Below are 26,560 nucleotides of genomic sequence, written 5' to 3'. Positions count from 1 at the left end.
TGGCAACGTGGTGATACATCAGAGGATTCACAGCAGGGAGAAAACCTATGACTGTACTGATTGTGTAAATGTTTCATTAGAAATTCCCATGTCATGAGACACAAGAGGACTCACACCGGAGAGAAATCCTTTGAATGTCTTGATTGTGGGAAAGGTTTCAGTCACAATTTCCACCTGGTGATACACCAGAGGATTCACACAGGAGAGAAACCTTTTGAATGTCCTGATTGTGGGGAACGTTTCAGTCAGATGTCCATCCTGGTGAAACACCAGAGGACTCACACAGGAGAGAAATCCTTTGAATGTCCTGATTGTGGGAAAAGTTTCAATGCCAAGTCCACCCTTGTGAAACACCAGAGGACTCACACAGGAGAGAAACCCTTTGAATGTCCTATCTGTGGGAAAAGTTTCAGTCAGAATTCCAACCTTATGAAACACCAGAGGATTCACACAGGAGAGAAACCCTTTGAGTGTCCTGATTGTGACCAAAGCTTCATTCAGAATTGTACCCTGGTGGTACACCAGAGGACTCACACAGGAGAGAAACCCTTTGAATGTCCTGATTGTGGGAAACGTTTCAGTCAGAAGTCCAGCCTTGTGAAACACCAGAGGATTCACACAGGAGAGAAACCCTTTGAATGTCCTGATTGTGGGAAAAATTTCAATGACAAGTCCACCCTTGTGAAACACCAGAGGACTCACAAAGGAGAGAAACTCTTTGAATGTCCTGATTGTGGGAAAGGTTTCTATTACACGTGCAGTCTGGTGACACACCAGAGGATTCACACAGGAGAGAAACCCTTTGAATGTCCGATCTGTGGGAAAGGTTTCAGTGAGAATTCCAGCCTTGTGACACACCAGAGGATTCACACAGGAGAGAAACCCTTTGAATGTCCTGATTGTGGGAAATGTTTCAGTCAGAATTCCAGCATTGTGACACACCAGAGGACTCACACAGGAGAGAAACCCTTTGAATGTCCGATCTGTGGGAAAAGTTTCAGTGAGAATTCCCACCTGGTGACACACCAGAGGACTCACACAGGAGAGAAACCCTTTGAATGTCCTGATTGTGGGAAATGTTTCAGTCAGAATTCCAGCCTTGTGACACACCAGAGGACTCACACAGGAGAGAAACACTTCCAATGTCCTGATTGTGGGAAAAGTTTCAGTCAGAATTCCAGCCTTGTGACACACCAGAGGACTCACACAGGAGAGAAACACTTCCAATGTCGTGATTGTGGGAAAAGTTTCAGTCAGAATTCCAGCCTTGTGACACACCAAAGGACTCATACAGGAGAGTAACCCTTTGAATGTCCTGATTGTGGGAAAAGTTTAAGTCGCTATTCCAACCTGGTGACACACCGGAGGATTCACACAGGGGAGAAATCTTTCCAATGTCCAGTCTGTGGACGTTACTTCACTCATAAATCTTCCCTTATTGCACCCGAGGAAATCCACATGAGGCAAAAGTTGAAGAATGTAGAAAAGGTTTGAAATTCATTTGTGATCTTCCATTGAAACTGTAGGTGAGAAATTGATTATTTGAATTGTGGTCTGAATTTTTTTACTCAAACATGTCTCAGGACTAGACTTGTAGGTGGAGACGAAAGGAAAATGGAAAAGGGCTAACTACCAATTTCTGGTTAGCAGCAGCAGCTACTGGATATTTCCTTTTGCAGAAGTTGTGGATTTCCTCAAAAAGGCTTTTGGGTGGTTGTTTTGTATATTGATAATATAATTCCCACATGTGGAGTTTCAGGTCTTCTACCTTGGTTTCCTCCAGATTTTGAGGCCCAGAATTCCTCAGCCAGCGTAGAAAAGGTCCTCAAGATGGGCCTTGCAATTATGGTTGCATGTTGCAACGGCCGTTAACTAAGACTTCTTTCCTAAACTACCCTAATCTCTCTGATGCAGCCATTATTGAATGTGTCAGTCGCTAAGTGGAACACTGGCTACCTCAGGGTTGGGGAAATTTCTTGGAGGCCTAGTGCAGGCCCAGGTTTGCCTGTTGTAGGCATCTCTAGGCCTCCCCCACCCTGTGCTCTGTTTCCCAACCCTTGGGTTGCCCAATTCTTTCCCACCCCAGGATCTCCACAGGCTTTTTCTCCCTCCCACTCGGTCCCTGCACGCCTCACACCCTCCTCTTTCTTTTTAAGATTTCTGATCTCATGTTGGGGAAGGAGGGGAGGGCGTGCATCCCTGGCCCTTGGGACTGTGTCCTGGAAGCAGCTGTTATTTTCAGTGGGCTCTGGCTTCGTCCCTGGGCCATGCGGTGGACTTTTGGAAGCGGCTGTCATTTGGCCATACTGTCACGCAGAAGAGAGACAAACCTCTCTGTTTTGCTACCTAACATGAGAAAAAACATGTACAGTTGAAAAGATTTCATTGTTGATAAGGGGAAAAAATGGGTATTTTCAGTGTTGCTATGGACATTAGGTCAAGGGAAGTCACTCAGAGTTGTCTCAAACAGCAAGATGGGCAGTGATTAAGTTTAATAATGAATGAATTTAATAATAAAAAGATAATGTAAAGCTCATTACCCAACTCTTGCTCAGTGATACATACGGTGGGTTTGTAACATATACAATTGTTAACTTCTAATCTTGTGCAATCTGCATCTCTAAGTAATCTGTTTTACTCAGCTTCCCTTCCCTCATTTATAAATTTAAAATGTCGGTTTCAATTGTACATCAGTCCCACCACTCTCTGCCTCTGATGACGTGAGCTGCAGTTAAGCTTCTGCCTCTTAATTTATTGTTGCATTGCTATCTGCCCTAGTCCTAAATTCTATGAAAATACAGCAATTCATTAGGCACAGTTTAAAAATTAGAACGGCTAACTGGATATGTTTTGATTGGCATCCTTCTCAGATTCAGTGATTGTCTTCTCCATCACTGCCAGTCGGACAGAGGGAAATTAGGACATTTCAAACCGGACAACTAAGCTATGGTTTCCCTCTAAAACAGCCATTTGTTTTGCCAGTCGGTTTGTAGCCTTTGAAAATCAAAGAATCACAGAGGATCTCTCTGATTTCCCTGATGATTCTCCAAATTGTGAACCAGATTCGATAGACATCATGGAAGTTCAGGTCCTCGGGGATGGCGACAATGAGTAGACACAAATGTTTGAAAAAACCTGGGAATTAATTCCTTTAACTTAAGAATATGTCGGCTGCTCAGTCTGAAAGCTGGTCCTGAGTGTGGCACTCAGGGCGTTTGAAGGTGCCTGTTACCCCTGTTGGTTCTTCTAGGTCTTCTCCCCTCTGATTTTATTCCTTCTTTTAAAAGATTGAGAATTTCACAAGTTATTTAATTAAAGTAAACTTCTGTTTCCACTAAAGCTTCTGGAGAAACAGAAATGATGGCCAGCTGTAACAAGCCAGAATGGGTTTGTTAAGAATGTGATGCCAGACAAACATTATTGCCATTTTTGATGAAGTAACGTAATTAGTGGATTTGCAAAATGTTTTGGAGATAGTAGACTTGGACGTCAGCAAGACATTTGACCAGGTAGAGCACAAGTTAACTTTTTTGTAAGATAGAACAACATGGGGTAGACAGAACCAGCAGTAGGTGGATTCGCAATTGACTGACCAACCACACTCAGTGGGTATTCCTCAATGGAACTACATCTACTTGGAGAGAAGCATGCAGTGGGGCACCTCAAGGTTCGGTCTTGGGCCCAGGACTCTTCAACATCTTCATAAATGATCTAGAAGAGGGGATAGAAGGGGAACTTATGAAGTTTACAGATGACACCAAGGTGGGGGGAAGAGCCAATACTTTAGAACAGGGGTGTCAAAGTCAATTTCATTGAGGGCTGCATCAGCATTGCAATTGCCCTCAGGGGGGCCGGGTGGGTGCGGCCTACTGGGTGGGCGTGGATGGAGTGGGTGTAGCATACTGGGTGGGCTTGGCCAGCTCTACATCATTCGTGTCAAGGGTGCCTGTGGGGGCCTGGGCAGGAGTGGGACAGATCTGAGGGTCTCTGGTAGAAAGGGGTCGGACTAGGGCAGAGCCCATCAATCCAGATATGTGAAGTAGGTGAGGGCCATTTGCTGGCCACTTCCAGGCGATGGTGCATTTCTTCATTCCTCATAAAGGGTGACACTTCCCCAGCATGCACCCAGGGGGTGGTGCCGACGCGGCAGGGGCTGCTTCCTTGCTGTTTCCAGACGGCCTTGTGGAGCTAAGACTGAATGCATTTCAGCATAGATGGCCACCACAAAATTGTACATTGGCTCCCCCCCCAGCCTGGGCTAGGGCCAAGGCAGCGGGGACCGTTCCCTCACTGTTTCCAGGATGGCTTCATGGGCCACATGAAACCACTTCGCGGGCCGCATCTGACCCCCGGGCCTTGTGTTTGACATGCCTGCTTTAGAAGATGGGCTCAAGATCCAGAAGGATCTTGACACATTTGAACATTGGGCCAAGAAAATGCAGTTCAGTGGTGAATAAAATAAGGTCCTACACTTAGGTAGGAAAAACCAGATGCAAAGGTAAGGAATAGGTGGTACATGGCTCAACATTAGTAAGTGTGAGAGGAATCTAGGTGTCCTAGTGGATAGGTTTGAACCAGTCGGGTGTTCCAGCTGCCAAAAAAACTGATGCAGTCGTAGGTTGCATCAAAAGAAGGATTGTGTCAAGACCAGAATTAATAGTACTACTTCACACTATGCTAGTGAGACTATACTTAGAATAATGTTTCCAGTTCTGGTCACCACAATTCTTTTTTGCTACCATTCTCGGACCTTTCACGTCTCTTCCATTGTTACTGTGGATTCCAGGTCGGGGAGGAGCCGGTACTTTCCAGGAGTCCTAGTTGGGGTGAACTATCTGGTCTGGTTCTTCAGTTGAGGTGTCCTTCTGAGACTTGTGAAAAAATTTCTAACTCTGACTTCCATTAATTACGACCCTTTCTAATTCGGCAATAGAAGAAGGGGACGACAGAGAATGAGGTGGCTGGATGGAGTCACTGAAGCAGTAGGCGTGAACTTAAATGGACTCCAGAAGATGGTAAAGGACAGGAAGGCCTGGAGGAACATTGTCCATGGGGTCACGATGGGTTGGACACGACTTCGCCTTTAACAACAACAACTGAAGGTAATAAGAAAATCTTACAAGTCTCATATCTCCCCACCCCTCAAAAAAACTTTTTATGCTGCTGTGAATTAGGGAGGTGTGTGTCTGAGCCTGTTTGTCAAATTATTTTGTTTGTTTTGTATGTTACTTTAAACATTTCAAATTTAAAAAGGTATGCCTTTCAAACAAAGAATATAGATTTTTTGGCATGAACGTTTACACCCAACTTGCTTTTTCACAAGGCAACTGGACTTTGTTTTTCTTGTGAAGACGTTTCGCTTCTCATCCAAGAAGCTTCTTCAGCTCAGAGCATCTTCAAAGAAAAAGAAAGTCCAGTTGCCTTGTGAAAAAGCATCTTTGGGATAACTATGACCTGGATGACTGAGAATCTCCATAGACATGTACTTTTACACACCTTTGAAATGTCTCTTTGGGAACTTTATATTTCTTTTGCCGTATATAGGGAGTCACCCCTTCTTTCTAAGCCTCCTTTTTCTAGGCTCTGCTGCCTCTTTGCCTCCCTATTGATCAGCTTTCAGTCTGCCAACTAACACCCTCCAAATATTCTGCTCAGGAATAATCAAGGCTGAATTCTTACTCTGAGAATTGAGAAGGCTACTCTAGCAAAATTCAGGCTCCCCAATAATACAGATAGGGAAATAATGTATGTACAATATGTAGGTCAAGGATCAATTGTAGAACATTCTTAAACTTTTTTTTATTGAAACTGGGTGTAATGAGAGAACATTGCAATTCTGTATCTTCTTTGAGCCTTCTTCCCCCCCCCCTTCCTATACTCCTGTGAATTAGGGAGGTGTCTGACTGCATCTCTTCTAAATAAGACCTAAATAGGTCTGCTTGAACAGGGGGTTGGACTAGAACAGGGCTTTTCAACCAGTGGTACGGGTACCACCTGTGGTACATTGGCACCTGGCAGGTGGTACGCGGCCATCCTAGAAAAGTGGTAGCGGGGGAGGGGAATGAGCTGAACCGGTGGCAGCACCGCACAAGTCTGAGCGAGAGATGGCTGGAGCTGCAGGGCTGTCAGGGCTCAGCGGAAGCACCAGGATCAGTGTCGCTTTCCAGCTGATCGGCGCTTCTTCGGGACTGTCAGGGCTCAGTGGAAGCGCCAGGATCAGCGCCAGGCTCCAGCTGGAGCTCGGCGCTGATCCTGGTGCTTCTGTTGAGCCCTGAAGAAGCACCAATCAGCTGGAAAGCAGCACTGATCCTGGCGCTTCTGCTGAGCCAGAAGAAGCGCCGATCAGCTGGAATGTTGCAGCATCTCCAGGGTCTTGTGATTTACATTCAGATGCTTGGCAACTGATTCATATTTATGATGGTCACAGTGTCCCAGGGTCTTGTGAAGTGACCAAAACCTGCTGCAACCACCCAGCAGACGGAGGGGAATAAAAACCAAACACTCCCTCACCCCATCCCCGCTGCCAATCCTCAACAGAAATGCTCACAACAATGACAACCTCGGACAGGAGGAAGAGCGCAGCCGGGCGGGCAGGCAGGTGTCTTGCTTGGCTGTGGCTTGGGGAGGTACTTTTTTCAGTGCCATTGTAACTTTGAACTAAATGAACTGTTGTAAGTCGAGGACTATCTGTACTTCATCACTTTTTTTCTTTCTTTTGTCATCAAGTTTTTGACACCTTGCTAGGCGACTGGTGGTACTCGGATATTGCCATATCCTAAAAGTGGTACTATGGGTGAAAAGGTTGAAAATCCCTGGACTAGAAGAACTCCAAGGTCTGGTACCAGCTCTTTTCTGATTCAAAAGGATAAATTAAAGGATCTCTGTGCTGTCAGGCCTGGGAGATGTTTTCCCTTTATCACTTTAGTAATGGAGATTGCATCTCTCCCAAGGCCAGGGGTAGGCAATCTTGGCTCTTTTATGACTTGTGGACTTCAACTCCCAGAATTCCTGAGCCAGCCATGCTGAGGGGAAAGGGAGAGGTTTCCAAGCTGAGCCATGTTGGCTCAGGAATTCTGGGAGTTGAAGTCCACAAGTCACAAAAGCAGGGCTTTTTTTGTCATAGAACGCCCAGAACGGAGTTCCGGCACCTTTTTTGGATGGAACCCTGTAGGGTAGGCAAGGTAGGTTGTATGACGTGTGTGAGTTCCGGCACCTTTTTTTTTTTTTTTTTTTTACAAAAAAAGCACTGCATAAAAGAGCCAAGATTGCCTACCCCTGACCTATACCATCTCAGACAAGTGACTGTCCAGTCTCTTCTTAAACACCTCCAGTGATGGAGCGCCCATGACTTCTGAAGGCAAGCTGTTCCACTGGTTAATTGTCCTTATTGTTAGGAATTTTCTCCTTAATTTTCAGGTACCGACCGAGTCCTTAAGACCCTCAACTTCAGGTGCTCAGTATTTTCTCGGTTCCAACGGATGGGGACGGGTTCCGGTAAAAGAAGTCAGACACGTGACCCCGGGAGACCCGTATCCTATCCCACCAACTGTCACGACCCGATCCTCGTCCCTCTATTGTCAAACGCAAGAGGTGAGTTAGTACCTTCCAGCGGTGTGATTATCCATTCAGACCACTGAGTTGCATTCGCTAGCAAACCTCCGAGATGCCCCTGCAGCCCAATAGTTCTGAACTCCGTAAAGTCTTATTGTAAGTAAAACATGGACAGCAAACTGAATTAGGCCTGAATGGGCACAGTACAGAAAGAATCAGAAAGGACCAGTGGGTCAAAGTGTTTAGATCGTTGCCACGCTGACCTTGAAGGCAGGGATACATGATGAACCCCAAATGGGATTATCAAAAATATTCCAACATCAAGATGTACTCTACAGTAGGGGTTGCAAACCCCTGGTCCGTGGACCAGTACCGGGCCGCGGCATGCCAGCAACCGGGCCGCACAAGCAAGCAAAGCCCCACCCACGGGATGCAGGCAGCACACAAAACCCACGCCCCCTCCAGTCCGTGGAAAAACCTCCCTCCACGGAACCGGTCCTTGGTGCCCAAAAGGTTGGGGACCTCTGCTCTACAGGGTGCCTGCCTGTTTCTAATGTAATGGGCCAACGGTATATAAGCTGCGGTTCCGATTTAGGTCAGGACAGTGATTGTTTGCATGCTTGATATATGTTGAATCTTCATGCTTCTCCCTGTTCTCTCTCTTCCTCCCCATTGACTGCTTGGGAGTTGTTCTCGCTGAGAGGTTTGCGATGTCCCAAGGGATATGTGTGTGTTTGTGTGTATGTGAGAGAGTAGGAAAGAGAGAGAAAAAAAACACCCTGAAGGAAATGAGTTTGTGTGTTGCTGTCAAGAAACCTGTAATGACTAATCCATTAAATCACCACTCCAGAGAGACTTGAGTTGACTTTTTCTGCAGCATAATTGATAATAATAATAATAATAATAATAATAAAACAATAATAATAATAGTAAAGTTGGAAGGGACCTTGGAGATCATCTAGTCCAACCCCCTGCTCAGGCAGGAAACCCTACACCATTTCGGACAAATGGCTGTCCAGTTTCTTCTTAAAAACTTCCAGTGTTGGAGTATTCACCGCTTCTAGAGGCAGGTTGTTCCACTGGTTAATTGTTCTTACTGTCAGGAAGTTTCTCCTTAGTTCTAGGTTGCTTCTCTCTTTGGTTAGTTTCCACCCGTTGCTTCTTGTCCTGCCTTCAGGTGCCTTGGAGAATAGCTTGACTCCCTCTTCTTTGTGGCGGCCCCTGAGATACTGGAACACTGCTATCATGTCCCCCCTTGTCCTTCTCTTCGTTAAACGAGACATAACCAATTCCAGCAGCCGCTCCTTATGTTTTAGCCTCCAGTCCCCTAATCATCTTTGTTGCTCTTCTCTGTACTCTTTCTAGAGTCTCAACATCTTTTTTACATCGTGGTGACCAAAACTGGATGCAGTATTCCAAGTTTGGCCTTACTAAGGCATTGTAAAGTGGTATTAACACTCCATGTGATCTTGATTCTATCCCTCTGTTAATGCAGCCCAGCACTGTGTTGGCAGCTGCAGCACACGGCTGGCTCATGTCCTCCTAACTGGCTGGTTGTTCTGGTAGGCTCCCACCATCAACAGTGTTTCCTCAGAGAAGTCACAGACCTGCCCCAGGGAACGTACAGGAGGAGGAGGAAGGTGACTTTTGACTCCCCTCTGAAGAGCTTGCAGGGTCCCTACAAACTACAGTGTGTGCGTGCTCCTATTGTACATTTGCTAATAGAGTATGAAATATAACACATATTTTACATCTTTCATTCTGAGCTTCAAACTTTGAGGAAATGGACTGTTCCTCTGATTGGGAACTTATGCTTTTGAACTCACCCTGTAGACCAGTCCCTCCGATTCTTAGATTGGCTTTATTTAATTTTGCTTGATATTTTTATATAGCCCTGTAAGAGATTCAGAGGCTTTGGGATCATTGCAAGGGTTTCCAATGAGACATGATAGAGATGTGCACTAAAATATGACACCAAAAGACAGAGGAAAATTAAATATAATTTTACTATTTGAAAGATTAGAAATTTTGCACATGTTTAAATTCAAAGTCATTTAGACTTGAGACTTAAGCCAAGAGCCTCTTGGTTTTTCCACATGGCTAGCCTGCTCCTGGTTCTTGGGTGTCCTTCAAAGGGATCATATGCAATGTGACCTTCCCCAAAATAATTATAACCTTTCTTTTTGAATTGTGTTGGTGTTTCCTCAGAGAAGTCACAGACCTGCCCCAGGGAACGTACAGCAGGAGGAGGAGGAAGGCGATTTTTGACTTCCCTCCAAAGAGCGTGCAGGATCCCTACGAACTACAGTGTGTGTGTGCGCGCGCTCCTGTTACACATTTGCTATAGGACAGTGATGGCGAACCTTTTAGAGACCAAGTGCCCCAAAACTGCCGCGCACCGTCCCTGCCCTCGCTACGCCCCCACCCCACTTGCCCACAGGAACACCCACCGCCTCCACAGCCCACCGTAGAAGATTGCCCAGGCGGCCCAGCATCATGGCGGCTATCCCCTCCGCCCGCGGTCCGCAGCATCATCTACGTGCGACGGGGCGCGAGGGTGGAGTCTTGTCCCTGCTGCCATGTGCTTGGCTGTGCTGCTCCGTGCGGGGTGTGCCTGGGGGTGACTCTCCTCGGGGGAGGCTGCTGATGAGGAGGGGGCCGTGGGGGGAGGCAGGGCTGGGGCAACGGCGCGCGTGCCCACTAAGAGGGCTCCGAGTGCCGCCTCTGGCACGCGTGCCAAAGGTTCGCCACCACTGCTATAGGAAGAAGGCAACTTTTGACTCCCCTCCAGAGCTTGAAATAAACAATCTTGGAATCCTTTGGTGTCTTCTAATCCCAGCAAAGTCAAGATCATTCATCTACATAGCTAAAACTTCACTTCTGCTGCTACAAATGTTGTTCCTCTCTTTATTTGAAGGATTTTTTGAAAAATATTAAGGCGCCCTGGAAGAGAAGTTAAAGAACAAGAAACATCTCTCATGTGTTGGGAAGAGAGCTTTGCGTTACCCGGTCCCAATGTTTACAGAAATGCTGACACTTTCCTCTTTTTTTTCTTTCCCAAAAGCTATTCATGATTCTTACACAATGCTGTTTTGGAAATGAAACATTATCTACTGTACCATTTTCCCCCTCACATTTCTCTACAAGGGAGGGGGAACCACAAAAGTATCAGCCTCTTGGTGCTGCTCTTACACACACACACACACACACACCCGCCGTCAAACGCTAACAAGGAGGGCCTCTAAAAACAAAGGAGATCATCACACAGGAGTTGCGAATAAACCTGGAGATCCTGTGCTCAAAACCACAATCCCTTTTCTCCTCAACTCAATATTCCTACAGCTCTTCTCCATGAAGGTCTCCTGCAAGGCAGAACAGCCTTTACATCTGAAATTTTACACTGCTTTTGTCACTGCCCCAAACTCACCCCAATATATTTGCTACTCATATGGTTTCTTCCACTTGCCTGCCTCATTCTTGACCCAATCTGAACAGACATGCTTGGTGCACCGAATTCCTGGAACAGTTAGGAAAAGATGAACTTTGACCCAGCTCTACTTCTCCTCTCGCTTTCTCCTTATATGAGGAGCCACAATCTCTATAGTCTGTGTTAGTGCTCCTATCCTGAGGAGATGCTGGCTGAGGAATTCTGCAGCTCAAAATCTCAAGGACATCCAGGTAGAATGTGATATTGCTATCATCTATCATGATAAAAATGCAAAGGACACCGCTACAAAAATTTTTTGCAGAATTTCTCCCTTTCTTCACATCTAATACTATGACATATTTGACTAAAAAGAATCAGGCCAGAAAGTAAATAGTCAATTTCTCAGCTGGACTTACAATTGGACATTAGAAATGAAATTCAAGCCTTCTCTACACTCATCACTTTGGACCTAATGTGGATTTTCTTGTGTGCGATAAGGGTGGAATGTTTCCTGAAGCATCGTCCACACTCGGGGCACGTAAATGGTTTCTCCCCTGTGTGTATACGCACATGATTTATAAGGTTAGACCTAGTACTGAAATCTTTCCCACAGTCTGGACACTCGTACGGTTTCTCTCCTGTGTGAGTCCTCTGGTGTATCACCAGCTCAGAATTCCGAAGGAAACATTTCCAACAATCTGGACACTCATATAGTTTCTTCCCTGTGTGAATCTTCTGGTGTATTACCAGGTGGGAATTCAGACAGAAACCTTCCCCACAATCTGGGCATTCATATACTTTGTCTGCTGTGTGACTCCTCTGGTGTCTCACCAGGCTGGAATTCTGACTAAAACATTTTCCACAATCCAGACACTCATAAGGTTTCTCCCCTGAGTGAGTTCTCTGATGTATCACCAGGGAAGAATTCTGACTGAAACCTTTCCCACACTCCAGACACTTATATGGTTTCTCTCCTGTGTGAATCTTCTGGTGTATTACCAGGTAAGAATTCCGACTGAAATTTTTTCCACAAATCAGGCACTCATACGGTTTTTCCCCTGTGTGTGTTGCATGGTGTCTCACTAGGTCAGAATTCCGAATGAAAGTTTTTCCACAATCTGGACACTCGTATGGTTTCTCTCCTGTGTGAGTCCGCTGGTGTACCATCAAATGTGAATTCCAATTGAAACTTTTCCCACAATCTGGACACACATATGGTTTCACTCCTGTGTGAGTCCGTTGATGTACTACCAAGTGTGAATTCCAGTTGAAATTTTTTCCACAAACTGGACACTCATATGGTTTCTCTCCTGTGTGAGTCCTCTGATGTATCACTAGGTCAAAATTCTGACTGAAACATTTTCCACAATCCAGACACTCGTATGGTTTCTCTCCTGTGTGTGTCCTCTGGTGTATCACCAGGTCACAATTCCGAATGAAACATTTTGAACAATCTGGACACTCATATGGTTTCTCTCCTGTGTGAATCTTCTGGTGTATCACCAGGTGGGAATTCTGACGGAAACCTTTCCCACATTCTGGACACTCATATGGTTTGTCTCCTGTATGTGTCCACTGGTGTATCATGAGACTGGAATTCTGACTGAAACTTTTCCCACAAACTGGACATTCATACATGGTGTATTATCAACTGTGATTTACTATCCATGCTTTTCCCACAATATGCATATCTATGGTGTTTTCCCACCATTGGCATTCTTGGATTCTCAAGGAAGTTGAAAATTCTTTGGATCCCTTGTTGGATGGAGTTTTGATTCAAGCTACTGTTTCCTTCCTCACGGGTGAAGCCTGCAGTGCTCTCCACCCTATATGGCCATCCAAGTGATCTTTTCCTTCCCACTGACTTCCCATGTTTTTTGAATTTGGAAATAAATCCCCTTGATCTTTTCATGAAATATTTCCTTGAGTTCCACATACTCTATTTTGTCCAGTTCAATATTCTTTTCATGGTTTTCTTCCTTTTTCTCTCAACCTGCTACTGAAGAAAAGTCTGTGGTTTTCTGGAGGAAATGGAAAAAGGTTTTGATTGTTGGCTTGATTTTCTTTCCTTTTCAATGATGCTTGTTATTTTCAGTTGTCCAGAGTACTTATTGCCATCCTCTTTGTCTATAAAATTCACACAAGAGGGTTAGCTTAATTGTGGTTTATAAAATGGTTAGTCAACATAATGAAAACAAAGCATAAATTACAACTATGAAGCAAACATGCTACAATGTTAATAAAATCTCTTACATTACTTAAAGTTCATTATCTGTTTATATAAGTCTATAAGTCTAGTGCAGGCGTGTCAAACTGCTGGCCCGTGGGCCGGAGGCATCATCGGGAAACCACACCCACCCCATTGCCGGCAATGGCGAAAAAGCTCCAATACGTTGCGCGACGTCACGAGTTTGACATGTCTGGTCTAGTGAGACCAACTTCAAATATCCAGTGAGTCACGAGATTCATTTATTGACTAGGGTCAGTCACACATTTCTACACCTGCAATGGGTTTTTATAAAATATTTTATAATTTTAGAATGGTGGGAGGTTTTAAACGCTCTGGTGACATCACAATATAGGTTGTCCTCACTTACTGACCACAACTACTGACAGGCAACTTTTAAACTGTGGTGAATGCTCCAACACTGGAAGTTTTTAAGAAGAGACTGGACAGCCAGTCTGAAATGGTGTAGGGTTCCTGCCTGGGCAGGGGGTTGGACTCGATGACCTCCAAGGTCCCTTCCAACTTTTATTATTATTATTATTATTATTATTATTATTATTATTATTATTATTATTATTATTATTATTATTATTATTATTATTATTATTATTATTATTATTATTAAGATGTCACATTATAGTGCCAATTTACAACATCAGTTCTAGGTGCGATCATTAAGCAAATCACCATGGGTTGTTATGTGCAATGTAACATGACTGTGAGTTGCAACTTTCTGTCAGTTTCCCAACTGATTTTGTTTGTTGGAAACCAGCTGTGAAGGTCCCACTCATGGCAATTCCATGACTGTGGGACACTACAACTGTCGCAACTGCAAGCCAGTGCCAGCACCCAAATAACTGCAACAGCCACAACTTTGAAGACAAGTGGTATGTTTCCTTGTTCAGTGCCACTGTGTCTCTGATGGGGCAGTGAAAAAGTAGTAAGCTAGGACTATGTATACAACTGAAAATTCCAAATGGTGTTCAAAAGCTATTTTTTTTTAAAAAGTGCTGGGTTAAGCACAGTTGAACCTGGTTAATACACAGATGGGGCACCACGGGGAAATCCAGTGTTTATTAGCTAGACATGGAAGTAAGAAAGAAACCAACCCCAGAAGAGAGCAATAGTAGATCAGCCTCATCTTGTTGCCAAGAAAACAACCTCCATAAAAATCACAAGGCATCAAACCTAACTTGGAGACTTTTGTCAAGTCTTCCAACCACGAGAAAATTGCAGGCGCCGCTTTTGAAGCATGCAGCACTAGTGGAGTAGAATTTACTTTATTTATAAAATATGCAGCACCCGACACGTTTCAGCCTAGTTGCTTCGCTGCTTCTACACCAGTGTTTCTCAACCTTGACCATTTTAAGGCATGTGGACTTCAACTCCCAGAATTCCACAGCCAGCATTGCTGGCTGTGGAATTCTGGGAGTTGAAGTCCACATGCCTTAAAATGGTCAAGGTTGAGAAACACTGTAAATCTACACCGTGGAGGAAACCAAACAGCCCCACTTGCTCCCGGCTTCTCCTCCGACTCTTCGACTCACCTTCCAGCAGCGGCTTCGACCCTAGGAAGAGCAGGAGAGCCACCTACACCACCACCATATTCACATTGCTGAACCGGAAGACATTCTTCTACCCTCTTTCTCGTCTTCTCCGACGTCCTCTCTACCAATTTAATACTCTATGGTTTAAAAAACCCTTTTCGATTACCGATGCCGCCTTTGCGTTGACAGTTCCTTAATCGCCAGCCTTGCTGACCTATACAGCGCCATCTAGCGACAGATCCCATTTTCTACCTTTGTATTTATTAGATTAAAAATTTCTAATTAAAAAAAAATGTATCAATCAAAGAGCGGGACGACTTTTATATACTTTTGCATGCACGTCTGTATTACCAACCTTTTTACAACCCTTTGAAGTGCTTTTTGGAAACATTTATCATATATAGAGAAACATCTGCTCTTTCTCAGCCGCCTTTCTCTTGGCTTTGCTGCATATGTCTCTCAATTTTACCTAAGAAAGACTTCTTTCTCAAGGGAACTTACAGAAGCACATGACATTTAGCATTTAACAGATTTAAAATATCCCCCAGGAGCAAATCTGGCTTGGTGGGAACATCGGCTTTAAGACATATGGGCGGGCTTAAAATCATTCTTGGCCAGCATGAGTGAAGCTGGCTCCCTTTGAGCTTCTGGGCTGATGTGCTGCTGTGTCTTAAAATCTTGACAGCCACAGGAAATCAGTCACAAGGTTTTAAGAATGTAGAGAGATTTTGATCTCCACTGAGAATCGCTCCTACCAAAGCACAGGAATCTTTCGATCTGTTTTCTGCAGATTAGTAGCCACTAAGTGTTTGGGAACAATAAGACCGAACTTTAACCCATCTGGAAATTTGGGAAGGCTGCTAGCAATTCTGCCCTCTAGCAAGTTCTTGACTCTGCAAGAATGCAGATGGAAAGATAATATCTCCTATTCAAATACAATCGGTCAGGAGCTACCAGGCTCCTCCTGACACACTGTGTAAAGGTTAGATATTCAAGCAAATGGCAGCATCTGCAGCCCAAGAATTGCATGGGTGAAGGATGGTGGGCCTTGTAGTCCAAGGACATCTGCAGGGCTGCCTCGCCCTTCTTCGAGATCAATGAATTCCTAATTTGCACCTATTGTAGTTGCGGATTAGCGCATGCAAGGTCCTTGCAAATTGCAGTGATTTTCAGTTTCTTTGGCTTTTCTTGGGGTGTGTGTGTGTGATATGGACTAGCCTCTTTGGCGAGGCCCGGTTGGAGGATTTTGGCAATGCCCGGCGGCGCCCCAGTCGCCCCCTCCCCGCCCCGGCTTCAACGAAAGGGTTAAACGCAGAGAGCTTTTCTTTTTGCGCCTAGAGAGGAGGCAGGAAAAAAAGGGGGGGAGGGAATCTGGGAGCCAGTTTCCTGCCCCTCCCGCCGCCCCCTTCCTGGTCTTCAGACGTCTCTTAATTCAGGATTGCGGAGATTCCCCTCGCGGGGAGAGGCGCGCAAGGGGAGGCAGGTGGGCAAGGACGCTGCAAGACGGGGAGGGGGGAGGAGGGGGAGGAGAGGGAATCCCCAGGTGCAAGAAGGGAAGGGGAGACTCCTGGGGGGGGGGAGAGCGAGGAGGTGGGCTTTTTACAGCGGGTCACTTTCCCTTTGGGGGTCCCCAGTCTTTGCTTGCAAAGTTTAGAATAGAATAGAGCTGGAAGGGATAAATGTAATAAATTGCATCTACTGTTCTAACCATGAGCTAAATTGAAGTAACTTACGTTAATTTGACTAATTAAATTTTGAGTGATGCAATTAAATTAAGCCAAGCTTTAAAGCGCTTCCCCAAGGATGATGTATTATTTATTCTCTAGCGCAGTGATGGTGAGCCTTTTAGAGACCGAGTGCCCAAAAACTGCCCCTCCCATCCCCGTGCCTGCTCTGCCGTGCCCGCTGGGCCTCCCACCACCTCCACGACCCGCCACAGATCAAGGCAGCCCAGCAGCGCCATGGCAGCCATGCCCTCTGCCCATGCCCCGCAGCATCAGATGTGCATGATGGGCTGCAAGGGCGGAGTCTTGTCCCCACTGCACGGCTACCATGTCCTTGGCTGTGCTGCTTCGCGTGGGCCGCGACCAGGGGCGGCTCTCCTCCAGGGGGGCTGCTGGTGAGGAGGTGGGGCTGGGACGACGGTGCGCGTGCCCACAGAGAGGGCTCCGAGTGCCGCCTCTGGCACGCGTGCCATAGGTTCGCCACCACTGCTCTATCGGATTTTCAGAATGCTTGCAGAAAGTCAACTGGCTCCAGATCAGCAAGAAACACGGGGGGCGGGGGGAGAGACAGACCTTTATGGATCCTCGGCTTCCCTTTTGTGCATAAGTAATTATTATAATTTCTATTCCTGCCAGGAAGAAAGATGGAAGTACAGGACTTGCCAGGATTCCAGACAGGAAAAAGAGTGCCAGCGAGGGGAAGCGTTCCAACTGCGGCAACACGGGAATATCTGAAGGGCTTCACTACGTCTCAGATTAAGCAAGAACCAGAAGAAGGGCTGGACCAGTTCTGTGAGATCCAGAAAAGAGAAGCTCTGAAGGCTCCATCCTTGGATGGAAGAAACTCTCCATCTTCTCAATCCTCCCCAGAGAATAACACTAGGCCTCCTTTTAGGAGAAAGACTGATTTCCATCAACGGTCCTTCAGAGGAAAAACTGCCTCCGAAACTTTGCCAGGCCTGGGCTGCGGGGAAGTTCCCGAAGTCTACGAAGGCCTGGATTCCCCAGTGGAAGTGAAGGAAGAATTGGTGGAGGAGGGCAAACTCAACATGGCACTGCGATGCCAACGCTTCCGGCAGTTTTGCTACGAGGAAGCTGAGGGGCCTCAGAAAGTGTTTGGTCAACTCTGGGACCTCTGCTGCCAGTGGCTGAAGCCGGAGCGTCATTCTAAGGAGCAAATATTGGAGCTGGTGGTCTTGGAGCAGTTCCTGATGATCCTGCCGCTGGAAATGCAGAACTGGGTTCGGGAACAGTGTCCGGAAACGGGGAGCCAGGTGGTGACATTGGCCGAGGACTTCCTTTGGAGGCTCCCACCAGGAGATGAGCAGAGGGTGAGCGTGGATCCTTGTCATGTTGGGCAGCCTTGTAGAGCTCGGCTTACAGCCACAGCTGAGCTCTGAAATTTGTGTTGCTAAGTGAGACATTTGTTAAGTGAGTTTTGCCCCACTTGTTTGTCACAGTTGTTAAGTGAAATGCTGCGGTTGTTAAGTTAGTAACACGTTCGTTAAGAGAACCTGGTTTCCCCACTGACTTTGCTTGCCTGAACGTTACAAAAGGGGATCACATGACTCTGGCATATTGCAACTGTCACAGAATATGAGTCAGTTGCCAAGGTGTCTGAATTTTGATCATGTGATCACGGGAATGGCGCAACGGTCGTAAGTGTCAAAAAAATGATCACACGTCACTTTTTGCAGTGGCTGTTGCAACTTAGAACAGTCACTAAACTAATTGTTGTAAGTCACTTGTGGCAAACCTATGGCACATGTGCCAGAGGCGGCACGCAGAGCCCTCTATGGGCACGCAAGCCGTCATCCCAGTCCTAGGCCTTCAGTTGGGTTTTATAAAACCTTTTCACTTTAGGCCTCCGCCAACGTGTGCAAAAAAAAAAAAAAAAAAAGGTTCAATCAATCCATCAATTTCAACTTCTCGCGGGGGAAAAAAAAGATCTTGCAAAGTTGGAATTGATTGATTGAACTTTTTAGCCCCACCCAGTCTGCCGTTACCACCGCAGCCACGCCCACCCAATGGGCCACACCCACCCAATGGGCCACACCCACCATGCAATGGGCCACACCCACCCAATGGGCACTCGACGATGCATAAGTGGGTTTTGGGTTGCAGTTTGGGCACTCAGTCTCTAAAACAGTGATGGCGAACCTTTTAGAGACCGAGTGCCCAAACTGCAACCCAAAACCCACTTATGCATCGTCGAGTGCCGGGTGGGTGTGGCCCATTGGCTGGGTGTGGCCCATTGGGTAGGTGTGGCCCATTGGGTGGGCATGGCTGCGGTGATAACGGCAGACTGGGTGGGACTAAAAAGTTCAATCAATTCCAACTTTGCAAGATCTTTTTTTCCCCGCAAGAAGTTGAAATTGACTGATTGATTGAACCTTTTTTTTTTACGGCAGCGGAGGCCTAAAGTGAAAAGGTTTTATAAAACCCAGCTGAAGGCCTAGGACTGGGGCGACAGCGCGCGTGCCCACAGAGAGGGCTCTGAGTGCCGCCTCTGGCACCCGTGCCATAGGTTTGCCACCACTGCTCTAAAAGGTTCGCCATCACTGGGTCACTGTCCTATAGCCTGCCATGGGAGTGTTTTTAATGACAAAAAAGCATCCTAAAATGCTCTGGTAGGTGCCTTTCCATCTAGCACTTTTTATTAAAAGACATCAGCCTTCGTGAGCTGCAGCTCATAATCGGATGTCTGGCATGACTTAAATTTTACGTTTTGGTGAAACAGGCTTGAGAAGCTGGTTAAAAACGTCCTTATCAAAGAGCAATTGTAATAATGTTATAAACCCAGTGTGTTTGTTGAGACATAGAAACACAGAAAACTGATGGCACAAGAAGATCTAGTGGTCCATCGAGTTTGTCCTTTGAGTTATTTTTTATTTTTTTGCCGGATGACTGACCTGTGTTTATCCCATGTTTAAAACCCAGTTACTGATGATTGACCCACTGTGGCTTCTGCTGGAGGTTGGTTCCAAGCTTCCGTGACTCTTTCTGTGAAATAATATTTTCTATTATTCGAACTTTCCCCCTGTCTGTTTGTGGTTATGCCCCCCAGGATCTTGATTTTTGCTTAATGTTGAAGAGACCGCCTCCTAGAATCTTATTCACACCCTTAATATAGTTCTGTCTTTCAATCATGTCTTCCTTTTCCCTTCCGTCCTTCAGGCAGTAGATCAGACATGTCAAACACAAGGCCCGGGGGCTGGATGCGGCCCGGGAAGTGGTTTCATGTGGCCCGCGAAGCCATCATGGAAACAGTGAGGGAACGGCCCCCGCTGCCTTGGCCCTGGCCCAGGCCAGCCGGGAGGCAATGTACAATTTTGTGGTGGCCATCTTGGCACTTGCCCCGGTGGACCATGCCTTGGCACTTGCCCCGGTCCCACCCCCTTCTGCCAGAGACCCTCAGATCTGTCCCACTCCTGCCCAGGCCCCCCACAGGCACCCTTGACGTGAATGATGTAGAACTGACCACGCCCACCCAGTAGGCCACACCCACTCCATCCATGCCCACCCAGTAGGTTGCACCCACTCTGGCCACACACACCCCCAGCCCCCCCCCAGGGCAACTGCAATGCTGATGCGGCCCTCAGTGAAATTGAGTTTGACACCGCTGCAGTAGATATTCAGTTCCTCCAATCTCTCCTGATGCGTTTTGTCTCTCAGATCTTGCACCATTTTTGTTGCCTGTTTCTGAACTCGGTCAATCTTATCAATATCCTTTTTTAAAAAAAAACAACCTGAGACCTTTTGAGATGGCTGGAGTCTTTTGCTGTATGGGAGTTCAGCAAAATCTCACTCTGTGGTGCTGCTAAAGAGAAGCCTGAACACAAAGAGTCAGTTTCTAACACAATTGTTAAGATACCCATAACCTGGGCTGCATTTGTATAACCAACCTGTCTTCCTCAGCTTCCTCTCCCTCGTTATAAATTTAATCATTATAATGATTCGAACCACTCTATGACTCTGATGATGTCGGCTGGGGTTCACTAAAGTTTCGTCCTTTTAATCTATTTGCTGCGTTAAGTACTAAATTCTATGAAAGTACAACATTTCTTTATGCACAGTTAAAGAATTGGAATGGCTAAATGGGATCTGTTTTGACTGGCATTCTTCTCAGATTCAGGGATGGTCATCTCCCTCATTGCCAAACTGAGAGATTAAAATTAGGACATTTTAAACTTAATAATAATGATAAAGTTGGAAGGGACCTTGGAGGTCATCTAGTCCAACCTCCTGCTCAGGCAGGAAACCCTATACCATTTCGGACAAATGGCTGTCCAGTTTCTTCTTAAAAACTTCCAGTGTTGGAGCATTCACCGCTTCTAGAGGCAGGTTGTTCCACTGGTCAATTGTTCTAACTGTCAGGAAGTTTCTCCTTAATTCTAGGTTGCTTCTCTCCTTGATTGGTTTCCATCCGTTGCTTCTTGTCCTGCCTTCAGGAGCTTTGGAGAATAGCTTGACTCCCTCTTCTTTGTGGCAGCCCCTGAGATATTGGAACACGGCTACCATGTCCTCCCTCATCCTTCTCTTCATTAAACTAGACATACCCAATTCCAGCAGCCGTTCCTTAGATGTTTTAGCCTCCAGTCCCCTGATCATCTTTGTTGCTCTTCTCTGTACTCTTTCTAGACGAGTCTCAACATCTTTTTAATATTGTGGTGACCAAAACTGGATGCAGTATTCCAAGTGTGGCCTTACCAAGGCATTGTAAAGTGGTATTAATACTTCACGTGATCTTGATTCTATCCCTCTGTTAATGCAGCCCAGCACTGTGTTGGCCTTTTTGGCAACTGCAGCACACTGCTGGCTCATATTTAAGTGATTGTCCACTAGGACTCCGAGGTCCCTCTCACAGTTACTACTATTGAGCAAGGTACCCCCTATACTGTTCTGGAGAAGTAAGCTGTGGTTTCCCTTGTGACTTTACTAATCTCTAAAGCAGCATGCTTGTGCCACATCATTACTTCCTGAACCCCAGTGGGTTTGTAGCCTTGGGAAATTATTTTGCCAGAGTTCGAGAAGGGCTGAAATGAATCTCCAGTTGATCCTGGTTTGTGTGCCGGCTGTTGGCTGATACTGAGAGGATGTGTCCCAATCTTCTCCTTAGACATCTTCATGTTTCACCCACAGGAAGATCTGGCTGACTTGCCTGATGAGTCTTCCAATTCCGAACTGGATCCGTTGGATATTGTGAAAGTTGAGGTCCCCATGGATGGAGACAGTGAGTAGACCAAAATGCTTTGAAAACCCCGGGGATGAAATCTTGTAAATGTAGGTAGAATGTGATCGATCGGAAACTTACATTCTGATCACGGCCTTCGGGGGGTATTTGAAGGTGCCCGTCACCACAAATCTTAGTGGCAGAATTGCCAGTCACAATTGTAGTCACTAAGTGAGGACTACCCTCATTTATTTATCACCACCTTGCAGGCTTTTTTACCCCTGCAGTTGATGGGGAGGCGACCAATGTGCAGTAGGGGGTCTCTTGGGATGGTTTTCCTATTAGAGAGCTGGGGTGCTGCAGGGGTGAAGGTGCCATTGCTGGGCTAAAAGTGGGGATACCCAAGTTCCAGCCTCTCCTCAGCCATGTAAGGTCCCTCGGTGTCAGCTCCACTTGATAGACCAAGAAATCAACTCCACAGGAAGACTCAACACTTTTTTAAAAAAAAAAATGAGACTGAGTGTAATAATGTTGAGACTCTAGAAAGAGTACAGAGAAGAGCAACGAAGATGATTAGGGGACTGGAGGCTAAAACATATGAGGAACGGTTGCTGGAATTGGGTATGTCTAGTTTAACGAAGAGGACGAGTGGGGACATGATGGCAGTGTTCCAGTATCTCAGGGGCTGCCACAAAGAAGAGGGAGTCAAGCTATTCTCCAAAGTGCCTGAAGGCAGGACAAGGAGCAACGGGTGGAAACTAATCAAGGAGAGAAGCAACCTAGAACTAAGGAGAAACTTCCTGACAGTTAGAACAATTAACCAGTGGAACAACCTGCCTCCAGAAGCGGTGAATGCGCCAACACTGGAAGTTTTTAAGAAGAAACTGGACAGCCATTTGTCTGAAATGGTATAGGGCAGTGATGGCGAACCTTTTAGAGACTGAGTGCCCAAACTGCAACCCAAAACCCACTTATGCATCGTCAAGTGCCGGGTGGGTGTGGCCCATTGGGTGGGCGTGGCTGCGGTGGTAATGGCAGACTGGGTGGGACTAAAAAGTTCAATCAATCAATTTCAACTTAATAATAATAATAATAAAGTTGGAAGGGACCTTGGAGGTCATCTAGTCCAACCCCCTGCTCAGGCAGGAAACCCTATACCATTTCAGACAAATGGCTGTCTAGTCTCTTCTTAAAAACTTCCAGTGTTGGAGCATTCACCACTTCTGGAGGCAGGTTGTTTCACTGGTTAATTGTTCTAACTGTCAGGAAGTTTCTCCTTAGTTCTAGGTTGCTTCTCTCTTTGGTTAGCTTCCATCCGTTGCTTCTTGTCCTGCCTTCAGGCGCTTTGGAGAATAGCTTGACTCCCTCTTCTTTGTGGCAGCCCCTGAGATATTGGAACACTGCCATCATGTCCCCCCTCATCCTTCTCTTCATTAAACTAGACATACCCAATTCCAGCAGCCTTTCCTTATATGCTTTGGCCTCCAGTCCCCTGATGATCTTTGTTGCTCTTCTCTGCACTCTTTCTAGAGTCTCAACTTTGCAAGATCTTTTTTTTCCCCGCGAGAAGTTGAAATTGACTGATTGAACCTTTTTTTTTTTTGCACACTGCCTAAAGCAAAAAGGTTTTATAAAACCCAGCTGAAGGCCTAGGACTGGGGCGATGGCGCGTGTGCCCACAGAGAGGGCTCTGAGTGCCGCCTCTGGCACCCGTGCCATAGGTTCGCCACCACTGGTATAGGGTTACCTGCCTGAGCAGGGGGTTGGACTTGATGACCTCCAAGGTCCCTTCCAACTTTATTATTATTATTATTAAGTACATAACCCTATATACCCTTTCAGACAAGCGGCTGTGCGGTCTCTTCTTAAAAGCCTCCAATGATGGAGCAGAGAGAGGATAGTCGCCATGGTGATCTAGTAGAAGTGATAAATAATAAAGGAGGTCACTCAGATGGGATTATCAAAAATAGTTTAACACACACTGAAGTGTACATGTTGACTTGCTCTTTCTATACCTTTGTAACATAGTTAGCCAACGGTATACAGACTGTGGCTCAGCTTTAGTTCAGGGGTGCTCAGGAAGCTGCCAATGCTTGGCTGTGGGGGGTTCAATGTGCACCGTAACATTTTGCATGCTTAATAATGATACGTTGCCTCTTCCAAGTGATTTCAGTCGCTTTAGGCGAGGAAGCGTTTGCCCACCATATTCTCTTTATGCATCTCCTTTATGCATCTCCCTTGATTGCCAGGGAACAATCAGAGTGGTCCTGTTGGTCTCTGAGATGACCGCAAGAGCCGCACAAAATTGGGACGCAGGCCAGGAGTTTGTCCAGCATCTCTGACGCTAATGGCGCTTCTCCTCTTTAACAAACAAGTGGCAGCCTTCAGGTGCCCTCCTTGGGCTGGGAAGCTAAGCAGGGATAAGCCTGGAGAGTCCATGGATGGGAGACCAATTGGGAAGACAAGGTCTGAAAGCCAGATTGTGCAGGGGGTGAAAAGGTGCCCTGAAAAAGGAAATCAGTTTCTGTGTTGCTGTCAAGAAACCTGTATCGACTAATCCAGGGGTAGGCAACCTTGGCTCTTTTATGACTCGTGGACTTCAACTCCCAGAATTCCTGAGCCAGCATGGCTCAGCTTGGAAACCTCTCCCTTTCCCCTCAGCATGGCTGGCTCAGGAATTCTGGGAGTTGAAGTCCACGAGTCATGAAAGAGCCAAGGTTGCCTACCTCTGGACTAATCCATGAAATCAGCAGGCATTGAGTGCCAATCCAAAGAGCCTTGAGTTGAGTTGAGTTTTTGTGTATCACTGATGTCCTTCTAACTTGCTTGTTCTTCTAGGAAGCTCTGACCATCAACCGTACTTCCTTGGAGAAGTCACAGACCTGCCCAAGGGAATGTACAGTAGCAGGAGGATGAAGGCGACTTTTGACTCTCCCCCGAGGAAGGAAAAACTGCACAAGTGCCAATATTGTGGGAAGCTGTCTGACTGCCACGCCCACCTGGTGATTCACGAGCGAACCCACACAGGGGAGAAGCCCCACAAATGCTCAGCTTGTGGGAAAAGCTTCACCCGGAAGGAATCCCTGATTATCCACGAGAGGTTCCATACCGGGGAGAAGCCTTATAAATGCTCGTTGTGCGGGAAAACCTTCAGTGATAAAATCGGGCGCCTCATCCACGAGAGAACTCACACCGGGGAGAAGCCGTACAAATGCTCCGAGTGCGGGAAGAGCTTTGGCACTCGCTGCAACCTCCTGAGGCACCGGAGAGTTCACACGGGCGAGAAACCATACCGCTGCCTGGACTGCGGCCAGACTTTCCGGTACAGGCCGCAGTTAGTGATCCACGAGGGGACCCACAAGGGGGAGAAGCCTTATAAATGTCCAGACTGTGGAGAAACTTTCAGTCAGACCCGCCATCTGGTGATACATAAATGGACTCATACCGGAGAGCGGCCTCACCAGTGCGCCGTCTGCGGCAAAAGTTTCAATCAAAAGTCGGACCTTATTACGCACACCAGGACCCACACTGGGGAGAAGCCGTACGTCTGCTCCGACTGTGGGAAGAGCTTCATTTCTAGCTGCCAGCTGAGGAAGCACGAGAGAATTCACACTGGGGAGAAGCCGTACCAGTGTGCCGAGTGTGGGAAATGCTTCTCTTACAGTTCTCACCTCACCACGCACAAGCGGACACACACGGGCGAGAAGCCTTACCAATGCCCGGACTGTGGGAAGTGCTTCATTTCTAGTTCTCACTTCACTGCCCATAAAAGGACGCATACTGGCGAGAAGCCCTATCAGTGTACCTACTGTGGGAATAGTTTTATTCAGCGATCGCAGCTTGCCAAACACGAGAGGTCGCACACGGGAGAGAAGCCCTACGTCTGCTCGGAGTGCGGACAGAGCTTCCGGTGGAGCCAAGGGCTCAAAAAGCACATGCGGACTCACACTGGCGAGAAGCCGTACAGGTGCCCCGAGTGCGAGAAAATGTTCTCCAGTTCCTCTAATCTGTCCAGGCATCAGAAAATTCATGCGAGGGAGAAGCTGTAATGGGCGCTTTAGACAAAAAGACAGTAGTAGGGCAATAGGAACAGCCAGATAACAGGCAATCCTCGCTTGAAGTTACAGTCGACTTGAAAAAGGGGACTTTTAACAACCTGGAGTTCGGAGTTCTGACGGTTGGGCCCCCTCCACGGCCATGTGACCAAATTTCGGGCACTTGGCAACAGAGCCATTCGCGGTATCCCATGGTTACGTGACCGCATTTGGCAATGGTTTTGCTGAAAACCAGCACTTGGCAAAACTGCACCCATAGGAAGCCATTGGTTTACTTAAGACCCGATGATGTTTCCTTAACGACTGCAGATTTGTTTAATGAATGCAATGATTTGCTTAATGACGGCGGCAAAAGGGTTCTTAATATCAGGTTGGTCATGTTCATTGTCTGTTATGACATAACTGTAACGGGCAGACTCTGCTACTACCGGTAGTGGTGTAGCATGGCGTAGGTCAGTGGTGGGTCAGTGGTGGCGAACCTATGGCACGCATGCCAAAGGCGGCACTTGGAGCCCTCTCTGTGGGCACGCGCGCCATGCCCTGGAGTTGGCAACTGTCCCTCTTCAACCAGCCACCCGCTAACTCGCCGAGGTCCCACATGGCCGGATGCATCCCTATGCGCTCACTGGCCTCTGTGTGCAGGGGCCGATGGTGTCAAGCAGCAGCCGCCCCGGCCCCTGCCTCACCTTGCCCTGTGACAATGGCACCCCCGCCCTGCCTCGTCTCGCTTTGCCCCACAGGACGAGCCTCCTGCCCACTCCCCCACTTGCCAGAGACCCCCTGGATCTCCGCCAACTGTGCCCGGCCCCCACATGCATCCCTCCCCACGAGCAACATTGAGGTGATCACGCCCACC

The 26,560-nt window shown here is 46.8% G+C and overlaps 1 pseudogene; it reads left to right on the top strand.

The window, feature by feature from the left end:
- Positions 1-226: 226 nt before the first annotated feature.
- Positions 227-25,698, top strand: LOC107293210 (annotated as a pseudogene).
- Positions 25,699-26,560: the final 862 nt, after the last annotated feature.

Source organism: Protobothrops mucrosquamatus, unplaced genomic scaffold, assembly GCF_001527695.2.
Source record: "Protobothrops mucrosquamatus isolate PMUCROS unplaced genomic scaffold, P.Mucros_1.0 scaffold1529, whole genome shotgun sequence".
Taxonomy (NCBI): Eukaryota; Metazoa; Chordata; class Lepidosauria; order Squamata; family Viperidae; genus Protobothrops; species Protobothrops mucrosquamatus.
The sequence above is the reverse complement of the archived record's forward strand: the minus strand, read 5'-3'. Positions and strand labels throughout refer to the sequence as shown.